Raw genomic sequence first — 14,820 nt, 5'->3', positions numbered from 1 at the left:
AGTCTACTCCTGCAATTTGGTGTCTGGCACCATGTTCCTTGCTTGGCAGGGGTGGACACCGCCTGGCTCTGCGAGCTCCCTCTGCTGGAGATTCCTGGCCTGGCACGTGTCTGCAGGCTCTGGGCGCTGGGCCCAGCCAGATTTCATTTTCTATTAGAACTATGGGGATGTCTTTCAGAGCCTCAGTAATATTAATTACAGCCTGTTGTATAACAGCTTATGCTTCACAGAGGACAGAGCACACTTTCCCAAGGGTCTCTGGCTCTTGAGACCCTGCAAAAGGATTGACTTTTCAAGGATTCTGAGCTCCCTTCTCACTGGCTCTCAGCATGAGCCTTCCACCCCCTAACCCTTTCCTCAGAAAGACCCATCAGGCAGACTCTGGTGAGTTACACTAGAAACTGCTCCTTAAAAATAGAAAATTCTAGGTCTGGAGTTGTAGCTCAGTGGTAGAGCGCTTGCCTAGCACATGTGAGACTGGGTTTGATCCTCAGTACCACATAAAAATAAATAAATAAAATAAAGGAACTGTGTCCATCTGCAACTAAAAATGATGATGATGATAAACTCTAGAACCAGGTTAAGATAGGAGGATTCCAAGTTCAAAACCAGACTCAGCAATTCAGTGAGACCATAGCAACTTATTGAGACCTTGTCCCCCCCCACACACACACACACATACAAAAAAAATAGGAGGGTGCTGGGGATGTGGCTGTGATAAGACAGAGAATTTTAGCTGAATGTGGTGGCACATACCTGGAACCTATAAGCCCAGCTGCTCTTTTGAGGACAGCCTGAGCAAATATGAAAACCCTTTCTCAAAATAAAATAATAAAAGGGCTGAGCCCCTGGGTTCAATCCTCAGCACCACATTTAAAAAAAAAAAATAGAGACTTTGAGAAGTCAAATCTAGAAGCTGGACACAGGTGACCATGACAAAGGAATAGATTATTATTCCAAAAAAGAAAGATAGCAAGGGCTGCTACAGGAGTGATCAAGAAGGGCCTAAGCCCCATGCCAGGATCACCATAATGGATCCATGCATTGAGCTGTGGGTTTTCAAACTTCTTTTAGCAGCAGATCCCTGGAGCCTTGCCAGCTGTACCTTGCTGGCTCTGAGGCAGCTCTCCTGAACCCAGGATTCCTGGAGCCCTAGTTGCAAGCCCTAGCATATGTTTCTTTCCTCCAGAAGAGTCCATAGTCTGCCATTCTAAATCAATAAAATATTATTTGGGCTCAGGATATAGCTCAGTGATAGAGTACTTGCCTAGCATGAGCAAGACCCTGGGTTCTATCCCCAGCACCACAAAAAAGGCGGTGGGGGCGGGGGGGAATCTATTAAAGGAAAGAAGATAAGTACATTTGAAAAGCAGGTACTTCCTTCAAGGGTCAAACGTTCATTTCTACAGTCAAATGCTCTACCACTGAGCTATTTCCCTCCAAAGGTTCATTTCTGAATTAACACAGACTGGATTCAGGGATTCCTGAGTTTCTGATTCATTTTTCCTCTTTAAAAAAATTTTTTTTTAGTTGTCAGTGGATCTTTTATGTTATTTATTTATTATTTATTTATATGCAGTGCTGAGGATCAAACTCAGGGCCTCATACATACAGGGCAAGTGCTCTACCACTGAACCACAACTCCAGCCTAATGAAATAAAACTCATGGAAACTGCTCATGTGCCAGGGATCACTGGGCATGGTGGTACACAAGCCAGATACAGAGGTATATACCTGTATTCCCAGCTACTTGGGAGGCTGAGGCAGGAAGATCCCAAGTCCAGAGCCAGCCTGGGTAACTTAGGCCCTGTCTCAAAATAAAATAATTTTAGAAAGACTGAAGTGTAGCTTCAGTCTACCATTTGCAAGATTCTGGGATCAATCCCCAATCACCCATAAATTAAAAAAAAAAAAAGTGGAATCTTAATGGTTATTGGAGGCTCCATGCTCATGAATGGATTGATTAATGCTGGTCTCCAGGAGTGAGTCGGTCTCTCAGGAATGAGTTAATTCTCTCAAGAGGTTATTAAAAAAAAAAAAAAAAAGAGTGAGACTGGCCCCTTCCTTCACTCTGGCTTCCTTTGGCTCCATATGATCTCTCCTTTCATGGTGCCAATCATCATGTTGTAGTCAGAAGGTCCTCACAAGCTGATGCTGGATATATGCTCTTGGATCTCCAAAACTGAGCTAAATAAACTACTTTTCTTTATTAAGTACCAAACTTCAGATATATTTTGTTATAGCAACACAAAACAGACTAATGTTTCAGCAAGAATTAAAGGGAGGTGAGTTTCTGGAAGGTTCAGAGATGCTGGTTAGAACCCAGCTCCTCTGAGATCACCAACTCTGCCATCGTATCTTATGGCTCCCAGAGAGCAGCAGTGTGTGTGCCTATTAAGATCTCAAGACAATGTTTTCTCTGTAGCTCTTCTTCCTCCATAGCACCTGCAGTTTTCTTGTTATTCTTCCTCTTTTATTCTTCCTCTTTCTCTTCTCTCACCACAAATCACATCCCTGTCTAAGGGATACTAATTTTGCTCACATAAATATAATGGCAGGAAACAGGAGGATTGCAAGTTCAAGGTCAGCCTCAGCAACTTAGTGAAACCCTGTCTCAAAATAAAAGATTAAAAGGGCTGGGGCATAGCTCCATGGTAGAGCATCCTTGGGTTCAATCCCCAGTTACCCCCCCACACACACACACACAAAAAAAAATAGCCTCATTTCTGTTCTTTCCTAATTATGGACTGTGACTTGCATAGCCAGCCCAGGGACATCCCAGAGGGGTACTCGCCACTAACTGAGCTTTTGATTCAGTGCCCAGCAGATGCATGCATCAGCTCATTGCACCCTCCACATAAGTCTCAGTGGTAGGTTTCCATCTGCCCATTTTACAGATGAGGTGATAAAGTCTCAGTGGGTTGCTCATGGCTTGATTAAGCAACACAACTTATAAGTGACAGAGCCAGACCTGAGCCTGGGTTGACCTGAAACTAATGCCCATGTTCTTCACCCTGTGGTTCCTAACGAGGGGTAGCAAAACCATAGCTAGCTTTGGCCCTCCCTGTTTTTAGAACCCTTTCAGTTAACAGGATGTGTCAGCATGCTTTTAAGTGAAGTCAGACTTTGACTTATCTAATAACAATAATATTAACATTAATATTATTATTATTTCTCACATACTCAGTTTACACCAGGCATTGTGCTTTTCCCTATTATGCCATTCAGTCCCCATTTTACAGATGAGAAAACTGAGACTAGGGAAGCTCAGTAACTTGCCACTAGTACACAGGTAGTGAATGTAAGAAGAGGATTTCGACCCAGATCTGGCTGATACCTGAGCCCAAACTTTAACCGCCTTCCTACCTTGCCTGCCAAGTTTATTGTTTTTCCAAAGATGACATAAATTCTCTCTGTCTCTGGAGATGGGCCAGGAAAGGTGGGTCTGGTCAGTTTGGCTGGCAAGAGACTCAGGAACCTGAGTTCCCTGTCTCCTTGTCTCTGCCTGAGGCTGGCTCCCTTCCCTGCAGGAGAATGACTCTGGGTCTCATCTCAGGATGGAAGCCAGATGACAGCTAGAGTGTCTGCTGGAACCCTGGGAACATATGTGACACGTCTATTTGGAGGTACAGAGGAGACTGGAGCTCAGACTGTTTAAAAACAGTTCCTTTTCTTTCAGCGAGACATGTGTGCAGTGCTGATCCTCCCAAGAGAAGGAGAAGAATGGAGTATTAAATCAGCTGTGGGGCCGGCTGTGGTGGCGTATGCCTGTAATCCCAGTGACCCGGAAAGCTGAGGCAGGAGGATCACAAGTTCGAGGCCAACCTGGGCAACTCAACAAGGCCCTGTCTCAAAATTAAAAATAAAAAAGGCCCGGTGATGTCACTCAATGGTAGAGTACCCTGAATTCAATCCTCAGCACCACAAAAATAAAATATATAAATAAATCAGTGGCGAGCCAGGAGTGGATCATGGGACTCACTGATACAGAAGATGGAAAAGAGAAAAAAACAGAGAGGATTCTTTGGGTCGCAAGTGACAGTAAAACCCAGCCTGAGCTGCTTAAAACAAAAATTAGATTATTGACTCGTAGAGCAGAAAAACCCAAATCATCTCCAGGTGTAGCTTAATGAAGGGAGTAAAGGATGACCCTAGGACCAGTTTCTCAGCTTTGCTCTCCTCCGTACTGACTTCACTTTTCAGTCATCACAAGATGGTGGCCACGGCTCCAAACCATGTAGCCTCTCAGGTAAAGATAAGACTAGGAGTCAAACAATTGGGTCTCACTGGCTCTAATTAGCCTGACTTTACCCAACACTAATCCAGAGTAATAAGATGCTTTGATTGGCTCAGCCTGGGCACACACATGTGAGTGGGTCAACAACATCCAACTTGACAAACTTAAGAGTGAGGGAAGGGTGGTGCCTGCAACCCAAGTTGGGATGCATTGTAGGAGCAGGGTGGGTAAATGGGAGGATATTGGATGTGAAAGGAAGGAGGGAGGGAGGAAGGGATGAAAAGAGGAAGGAAGGAAGGAAGGAAGGAAGGAAGGAAGGAAGGAAGGAAGGAAGGAAGGAAGGAAGGAAGGAGCCAGAGCCAGGCACAGTGGTCTATGCCTGTAATCACAGCTACTTGGAGGCTGAGACAGGAGGATCACAAATTTGAGGAACTTAGCAAGGCCCTAAGCAATTTAGTGAGACCCTGTCTCAAATTTTAAAAAATAAAATAAAAGGGACTGGGTATGGAGCTCAATGGTAAAGAGCCCCTGGGTTCAATCCCCAGTCTCAAAAAATAAATAAATATAAATAAATAATAAAAGTCCCGTGGGTCCAGTGGTAGAGCGCCCCTGGGTTCCATCCTCTGTTCTGCCAAATAAGAAATAAAGAAGGGATAAACAGGGGCTGGGGTTGTGGCTCAGTGGTAGCGAGCTCACCTAGCATGCATGAGGCACTGGGTTTGATCCTCAGCACCACATAAAAACAAAATAATGTGTCTGCCTAAAACTAAAGATACATAAATTAAGAAATGTTAAAAAAAAGATGAAGGGATAACAGAGACAAGACAAATGACTTACAGACAGGTTATGCTCCAAAAGTTCATTTGTCAATCAGTTTAGAGCTCAGAGCACATTTTTACCCATGTAGGAAAAGAGGCAGGGGGATTTTTTAATTGCAAAGATCCCAGGTTAGTCTTAAAAAATATTATTTAGTTTACAATACAATAGTGATGCCGGGTATTTGCAATGAAAAAAAGAAAGCAAAACTTAAGCCATGGATGATAAATAAGAAATATTTTGGATGTGAAACCTTGTCTTTTTTGTTATGAGTGCCACCGCGCAAGAAGAAGCAAGTTTAATTAATGAGAGTGAACTGGCAGATGGAGACTCCAGTGGGGATCCAAAGGGGGCTTCCGAGCATTTCCAAGGACTCCGGAGGTCGACGGCAGAGCTCTGTTACTGCAGAATTTTCCTTCCAGTGTTGAGGTTTTCCTTTTTCTTGGTATGGATGAATCCAGAACATTCCTCATGTCTTCTTTTTATGGTGTGCAAAGAAAATATGCCTGCAGCTCCACTGTGGTCCCCATCATTTTTGACTCACAGATGGAATCCAAGGGAGCACGAGAGCTTGTCCCACAGCACCTGGGCCAAAGGAGGGGCAGGAGAAGAGCCCAGATCAGGGAGGACTCAGAAAGTGGATGTGAGGAGCTAGGTCTAAGGAGAATGACAGTAGACCAGGTGGGAGGCTGTGTTGCCTTATTTTTATTTGTTTGTTGCTTTGTCTATTTCAAAGTGCCGGGAATTCAGCCCAATTCAGGTGTACTTTATCACTGAGCTGCATCTTCAGGCCTTTTTCTTTTGGGGGGGCAGGACAGAAGGGTAACCAGGGATTGAACTCAGGGGTGCTTAACCACTAAGCCATATTCCTATTTTACTTTGAGACAAGGTCTTGCTAAGTTGCTTAGGGCCTCATTAAGTTACTGAGGCTGGCTTTGAATTTACCATTCTCCTGCCTCAGCCTCCTGAGCTGCTGGGATTACAGGTGAGCACCACTACACCCTGCCAGATCCATTTCTATTTTTTATTTTGAGACAGGGTCTCTCTAATTTTCCCAGGCAGTCCTCAAACTTGTGACCCTCTGCCTCAGCCTCCACAGTCACTGGGATGATGGGTGTGCGCCCCAGCACTCAGCTCCCTGACCTTAGATATTACTGCCATGAAATGCATTCAAACTCATGTTTCTCTGACACTTGACATTTCCTAAGTCCATCTAGAAATATGGGAACTGCTATAGTTTGGATCTTGAAAGAACCCCATATAGTTTGGATCTTGAAAGAGTCCCATGGGTTAAAGGTTTGGTGGCTACCCTGAAGAGCAATTGGGAGTTGGTGGATCTTTGGGAGTGGGACCTAATAGAAGGCTAGGCCATTGGAGGTGTGTCCTTGAAGGGGATATTGGGACCTCAGCCCCTCCTGTCTCTTTTGGCTTTTCTGTTACCTTGAGTTGAACAGGCCTCTTCCACCATGTGCTCCTGCCATGATATACTGTGCTGCAACAGAGTGACAAGCCAAGCACCCATGGGTTGAAACCTCTAAAACCATGAGCCAAAATAAATCTTTCCTTTTTTTTGGGAACCTGGCATGAAACTCAAAGGTTCTTTACTACTAGGAAACATCCCTAGCCCTTTTATTTATTTATTTATTTATTTATTTTATTTTGAGACAGGGTCTTGCTAAGTTGGTCAGGCTATCCTTGAACTTGGAATCCTCCTGCCTCAATCTCCTGAGTTGCTTGAGATTGTAGGCATGTGTCACTATGCCCATCTAAACATTTCCTCTTTATAAGTTTATTTATCTCAGGTATTTGTCACAGTGACAGAAGGCTGAGTAATACAGGGATGGCAACCAAGCTATGCCTAGGCCATTACCACCCCTGCCCCCTGGCCCATGAAGACAGTTCTCCCACACACACAGGCAGCTTTCACTTTCCTGAAGTATGCGGGTTGTCTGTCTGACTCCCTCACCTTTCCCCCATGCTTCTCCTTACACATCTAGATCTTGGCCTAAAATCCAAATCTGTTTCCATCACCTGTGGCCCCTTGATATTTCCCTGGGTTGCACAATGACTACGGCAGCACCTCTCCAATTATATTCCTTAGTAAGGGACTGTTTTCCCTATTTTAGTCTCTGTTTATTCTTGCCCCTCGCCATATTGGAGATTGAACCAAAGGGTATTCTACCACTGAGCTACATCCCCAGCCCTTTTTACTTTTATTTGGCTCAGGGTCTTATTAAATTGTTGAAACTGGCCTCAGACCTGTAATCTTCCTGCCTCAGCCTCCCAACTTTCTGGGATTACAGGAATTCACCACCACACTCAGCTTTATTAATTCTTAACCTCCTTTGATACAGGAGCCCTTTTTATGCATTGTCATTTAACAAGCACACTTGGGGAACCACTGGCCTACAAGAACAATGCAGACTGCTTAATATGGCATCCAGAACCCTTTACTCTGCCACAACCCACCTTTCCAACCTTGCCACCCAGTATTCCTCTGCAGATGCCCGCTGGGTTCCCACCATACTGACCACACATGAGTGCTTTGTACTTTCATTTCTCTGCATTTTTGTTTATGTTATTTCTCCTTTCTTCCCTTTTCCAGCAGGTAAAACTGCCTTTTCTAGGAACTCCATTCAGATGATTATTTTTTTAATTTCAAAACCTGGCATTTATTGAGCACTTACTATGTGGCAAGCACTCACCTTAGTTTGATCAAGATACTAATAATGAATTAGTTGCTTGCTAGGCTTTGCTGTCTATCCCCTTCTGCCTGCCCACTCCAGTTCCTTGAATCAATGAGCCCATCTCCTCATGTGGTCATCCCAGACCTCTTTATCCGCCACCTCTCAATAGATAGATAGATAGATAGGTAGGTAGATAGATAGATAGATAGATAGATATTTAGTTGTCAATGAACACTATACCTTTATTTTTATTTATTTATTTTTATGTGGTGCTAAGGATAGAACCCAGTGCTTCACACATGCGATGCAAACACTCTGCCACTGAGTCACAATCCCAGCTCAGCTCCCTCTTTTACCTCTCTTGAGTCTCCAGTCACATTTTTCCCCTCACTAACTCCTTTATTCTTAGAAAAAAAAAAAAAAACTTTGTAATCTCTATTTGACAGATTAATTGAAGCCTCCAGGTATGCTCATTCATTGCACAAATATTGATTGAACTTTCAGATATAAAATTTTAAGGAAGACACTGTCCCCACCCTCTTAGAGTCACAGGCCAGGAATTAGAAAGACAAGAAAGGTATAAAAGATACAAAAACAATTAAATATAGTTGAGCATCCCTTACTTGAAAATCCAAAGTTTGAAATGCTCCAAAATACAAAACTTTTTGACACTGACACAATGCCAAAAGTGTAAAATTCCACACCATGAAACTTTATTTCACCCACAAAATTACTAAAAGTATTGTCTAAATTTACCATCAGGCTATGCATATAAGGTATATATGAAATAAGAATTTTTGTGTTAAAACTTGGGTCCCGCCCCCAAGAAATCTCACTGGACTTATGCAAATATTTTAAGACCTGAAAAAAATATGAAACACTTCTGGTCCCAAACATTTTGGAGTAGGGAGACTCAACTTGAGATTACTCGGTGCACAAAGTGTTGCCGGGAAGTATGGGGCAGGGGTGCTGCATGAGGGCCTTATAGGAACGTCGCCTGCTCAGGGGCTCCAGGGAGGGCTTCCTGGAGGAGGCAAGTGCCCACAGGAGATGGGACAACCTTGTGAAGCACTGAGGTGGGAGAATTGAGGTGCATTTGGGAGCTACAAAGCTGATGGGCAGAGAGCAGGCAGGGGAGGGTAGCTTCGGAAGGAGGAGAGAAAGGAGTAGGCAATTCAACTCTGCAACTAGAGTCAACAGGCTTGGGTGTGACTCCCACTTGAGCCATTTACCTGCATGAATTTCTTTTTCCTTTTCTTTCTTTTCTTCCCCTCCCCTCCCTTTTCCTTCCTTCCTCCCTCCCTCCCTCCCTCCCTCCCTCCCTCCCTTCCTTCCTTCCTTCCTTCCTTCTGTGGATTGAACCCAGGGTGCTTTACCACTAACCTCCATTGCCAGCCCTTTTTATTTTTTATTTTGAGGCACAGTCTCACAAAGTTACTTAGGGCCTCACTAAATTGCTGAGGCTGGCCTCAAACTTGCCATCTTCCTGCCTCATCCTTCCAAGTTGCTGGGATTACTGGTGTGTGCCCCTAGGCTCAGGGGAGCTCTATTACTAACTACATCCCTAGCCTTTTTACTACTACATCCCAGAGCCTGTCTAAATCACCCAGGCTGGTCTCGGAATTGCCGTCCTCCTGATTCAAGCCACCTGCACAGCTGGGATTGCAGGCGTAGACCACCAAGCCCAGTGATACCTTCTCTTTGCTAAATTTCCAGTGTTTGTTTACACAAAGCAAACACACCATAGATGGCTGGGCTCTCGGTTCTGGATTTAGACAACCATGGTTTAAAGCCCAGCTCTGGCACGGGGATGTAGCTCAGCAGAAGAGCCCTTGTCTGGCTTGCATGAGGCCCCAGGTCAATCCCTAGCACCATGAAAATATTAAACAAATAAAGCCATCCCAGCTCTACCTACTACCTGATACCAGAAAAGTCATTAAACTCAGTTTTCACTTTTCTAAATGGAGGACAAGAGAAGCACACCCCTTTTATAAGAGAGTTGAGCACGCAGCCTGGGTTCAGGCACAGTATAGGGCTTGCTTGTAAACGAGAGCTACCTTTCCCCTGTGCTCCTGTCATAGTCTTGGATACCTGTAGGAGGTCCCAGACACAATACCCCCAGTTTTGTCTGTAGGCCCCAGGTCACAGCACATCTGGCTATTCTATATGTACCCCTGTGGCAGAAAGGGCAGGTAAGCCAAGAGGGAAGAGAGGGCCAACAGCCCAGGTGGGAGGGGTTGGGCAGATAGCACTGGCGAAATCTGCCCCCATCCCTTCCCCTCTCCTATGCTGTGCATTCTCCCCAGCCCCCAAAGGGAAGTTGGAAGGGGAGAAGACAGCAAAGAAATGGCTGCTTTTCCTAATTTTTTGGGGGGGAGAGAGAGAGAGAGAGAGAATTTTAATATTTATTTTTTAGTTTTCAGCAGACACAACATCTTTGTTTGTATGTGGTGCTGAGGATTGAACCCGGGCCGCACGCATGCCAGGCGAGCGAGTTGACGCTTGAGCCACATCCCTAGCCCGCTTTTCCTAATTTTCATGCTCACATTGGATTGATGCAGTTTTATTTTCTAGTATTTTTTGTTGAGTAACCTGATTAGAGGTATCATTTGATCCTTTAAATGAGTTTACATTTAAAAATCACTTATAACTGGACATGGTGGTGCATGCCTGTAATCCCAGTGACTTGGGAGGCTGAGGCAGAAGGAACTCAAGTTTGAGGCCAGCCTCAGCAACTTAGACTCTGTCTCAAAAAGAAATTTTTTTTTTTTTAGTTATAGGAGGACACAATATCTTTATTTTATTTTATGTGGTGCTGAGGATTGAACCCAGTGCCTCACGCATGCAAGGTGAGCACTCCCCCTCTGAGCTACAATCCCAGCCCCTCAAAAAGAAAATTTAAAAGGGCTCCGGTGCAGCTCAGTGGAAGAGCTCCCCTCTGGTATCATACACACACCACACACACACACACACACACACACACACACACCATTTATATGTACTGTGTTTCTATAATAAAAAATAGACTCTGAAATATTTAAGGCAGTTGGCATTTTTGGTTTTTGTTGTCACTTTTTCTTTTAAAATGAACCACATGAGTATATCTTTTTTTTTTTGGTACAGGAATTGAACCTAGAGGTGCCTAACCACTGAACCACATCCCCCAGCCCTTTTTAATATTTTATTTAGAAACAGGTTCTTGCTGAGTCACTTAGGGCCTCACTACGTTGCTGAGGCTGGTTTTGAACCCACCATCCTCCTGCTTCAATCTCACAAGTCACTGGGATTACAGGCATGTGCCACTACACCCGGCCTCATGAGTATATTCTTGTTTTAAACACTAAAATTTCATACACTTCAGATAAAGCAAATGCCCCCTTCCCAGCCTCTTCTCCAAGGTATTCCTCACCCCAAATGCTGACAGCTAGTATATATTATTCCTGATCTCTTTCTAGGTATTTACACTCATAATGTATTCAATCAAAAATATGTACTTGTGGGCTGGGGATGTGGCTCAAGCGGTAGCGCGCTCGCCTGGCATGCATGCGGCACGGGTTCGATCCTCAGCACCACATACAACCAAAGATGTCGTGTCCACCAATAACTAAAAAAATAAATATTAAAAAAAAATATGTACTTGTATGTACATTTTTCTTCTTTATGTGAACAGTGTACTAACTGCAACTTGCTTTCTTCATTTGACAATATGTCTTGGAGACTGATTGTTGTTTTTTTTTTGCATGGTACAGTTTGACTTTACACAACCAACGTAAACCTCTATTTCCCTGATTTTCTCCATTGGTTCTAAGCCTAGAAAGCCATTTCTCCTCCTGGTGTTTCAAAGTATCTAATTTCTTTTTCTTATAAATTTTTATTATGATTTTTTGAGAGGTACTGGGGATTGAACTCAGGGACACTTGACCACTGAGTCACATCCCCAGCCCTATTTTTTATTTTATTTAGAGACAGGATCTCACTGAGTTGCTTTGCACCTTGCTTTTGCTGAGGCTGGCTTTGAAGTTGTGATCCTCCTCAGCCTCCTGAGCCACTGGAATTATAGGCATGGGCCATTGCACTTGGCTATTATGATTATTTAGTCTAGACAAAATTTATTTATTGTATTTTGTGAGGTGAGAATTTTTTCTTTCCTAAATTGGCAGCTGGTTGGACTAATGTAATTTTTTTTTAAGTTAATGAGTTACCTGTCTTTATTTTGTCTAATGTCTTGAAATGGGGTCTTGCTGAGTCGCTCAGGCTGGTCTCAAACTCCTAGACTCAAGGGATCCTCCTGCATGAGCATCCCGAGCAGTGTACAGGCATGTGCCACTGTACCTGGCAGACCAAGGTAATTTTTTAAAGTAACACTTATTATTCATTTAATTGTCTCATTTGAAGCTATCTTACTACCTTTTTTTTTTTTTTTTTTTTTTTTGGCACTGGGGATTGAACCCAGGGGTGCTCTACCACTGAGCTACATCCCCAGATCTTTTGATTTTTTTTATTTTGAGACAGAGTCTTGCTAAGTTTCTGAGGCTGACTTCAAACTGAGGCAATCTTCCTGCCTCAGCCTCCTGAGTCACTGGGATTACAGACATGCTCCACCACTCCTGGTTACTTTTATACTTTTTAATATTTTGGGTTCAGGGGTTGAACCCAGAGCTTTGTGCATGCTAAACATGAGGTCTACCACTGAGCTATCCCCCACCCATGAGCTATCTATTTTGTTCTATTAAAACAATGTAATTTTTTGCCTGAAAAAAAATACAATTTTAAATAGTATAACTTTCAAATGTGTTTATTATCTAGAAACTCTATTCCCTTTCTCTTTACTCTTATTTTACAAAAAAAAAAAAAAAAAAAAAAAAGTCTAAATTTCTGCCTGTTTATTCTCCCAAACAAATTTTAAATCTTTCTGTAAAGTTTTGGGGGAAATCACATCTGGTTTTGTACTAAGCCTGTAATTTAACTTGATCTTTCCATCTTGACATTATTTAGCCTTTGCATCAGGTATAGATTATGTCTCTCCATATTCAGTTCTTTTATATCCCCCCGCCCCCCGTGGGAGGGAACCCTATAGTTTTCTTCATATGGAAATGCTACACTCTGTATTGATTTATATAATATGGGGTTACTCTTGCCTCAAATGTTTTTTATTTTATTTAAATATTTATTTTGGGTACTGGGGATTGAACCCAGTGGTACCATACCACTGAGCTACATCCCCAGCCCTTTTTATTTTTTATTTTGAGACAGGATCTCACTAAGTTTCTTAGGGCCTCGATAAGTTGCTGAAGCTAGTTGTGAATTTGTGATCCTTCTGCCTCAGCCTCCAGAGTCACTGGATTATAGGACAATGTCATTGTACCCAGCTGCCTCAAAACTTTTAAAATGTCCTCCTTCCCCAGTAAAACCATCTGGATTCAGAGCTTTGGGGAAACAATGTTCCTGGATAACCTTTCTTAAATTCTTCCTCAATTACTTTTTTCATTAAATCCACATTTATGTGTTTCATTTTTTGCAGTACTAGGGATTGAACCCAGGGCCCTTGCATATGCTAGGCAAGCACTCTTTCATTGAGCTTCACCCCCAGCCACAAACTTGTATTTATTTTAAGTGACTACTATGTGCCAGGCCCACTTCTGTGCAGGAGAGATATGCAGCAATGAGCAAAACAGTTTTCTTACAATTACCTCAAAATAAAACTTAATTTGAAAAACACAATAATCTCAAAATAAAAAATGTTATAAGAAAAATAAAAAACAGTTTGCTTCTCAAGAAGTTCATATTCTAGTAGTGAGAGAAGAAGGCAAGCAAGTAAAAAATTAGGCACATGTCATATCAGATGGGAAGAAGTGCTGGAGAGAAAAATAAACAAAGACAGTCAGGGAGGTCTCTGTCCAGGGTGTGTTTGGGCAGAATCTGAAGAAGATAGTTTGAATTTTCTGATTCTGTCTAAAATAGAAACATCACTATTATATGTTTCATAAAATTATCATTTTATTAAGGTTCTTAAATTTGTCAGCAATTTCATATATCCCTTTACATTTTTAAAAATTTTTTAAAAATATTTTTTAATTGTAGATGGACAATACCTTTATTTTATTTATTCATTTTTATGTGGTGCTGAGGATGGAACCCATTTCCTGACGCATCCCAGGCGAGCACTCTACCACTGAGGCACAACCCCAGGCCCTAAGCCTTTACATTTTTAATATCAATCTGTTATCATATTTCCGTTATCATAACTACCATTTCACCGAAAATGGTGTTTGTTTCTGTTTTTTTCATTATGTTCATGAATTGTTAATTCTATTTCTTTTCTATTTTATAATTTATTATGATTTATTTTTTTTTCCTTCTCCATCTTTTTTTTTTTTTTGTACCTGGGATTGAACTCAGGGTCACTCAACCACTGAGCCACAACCCCAGCTCTATTTTGTATTTTTATTTAGAGACAGGATCTCACTGAGTTGCTTAGCGCCTTGCCATTGCTGAGGCTGGCTTTGAACTCATGGAGCTGCTGGGATTACAGGCGTGCACCATCATGCCTGGCACTTCCTTCCCCATCTTTATTTTCATTTTGCTTTGTTTTGTTTTTGCACTGGGAATGGAACCCAGGGGTATTGTACCGCTAGCTATATCCCCCACCCTTTTTATTTTTTATTTTGAGACAGGGTCTCACTAAATTGCTGAGACTGGCCTCCAATTTGTATTCCTCTTGCAAATTTGCAGTCCTCTTGTTGAGTCTCTGGGATTGGAGGCATGTGCCACCACATGCCCAGCAACACTTTCTTCTTTTTCCTCCTTCTTCTCCTTCTCCTCCTTTTTTTTTTTTTTTTTAAACACTCTCTTCTTGATTTCCTCCTTAATCCAAAAGCTGCTTTGGAGAATTTTCATAGCTGATTCGTAATATTAATTTCTAGCTTTAGCATTTTTGCAAACAGGTAATGTGGTCTAGATGACACGTGTATTTTCAAATTTATTAAAATCGTCTTTTTGGTGGGAAACATGACCTGTGATTAGAGTTAGTTTGCAGATTTTGAAGAAGACTGGGTAACTTAAGGTCCCAGGCCAAAGGGC

The sequence above is a fragment of the Marmota flaviventris genome, chromosome 2 (genome assembly GCF_047511675.1).
Source record: "Marmota flaviventris isolate mMarFla1 chromosome 2, mMarFla1.hap1, whole genome shotgun sequence".
Classification (NCBI taxonomy): domain Eukaryota; kingdom Metazoa; phylum Chordata; class Mammalia; order Rodentia; family Sciuridae; genus Marmota; species Marmota flaviventris.
The sequence above is the reverse complement of the archived record's forward strand: the minus strand, read 5'-3'. Positions refer to the sequence as shown.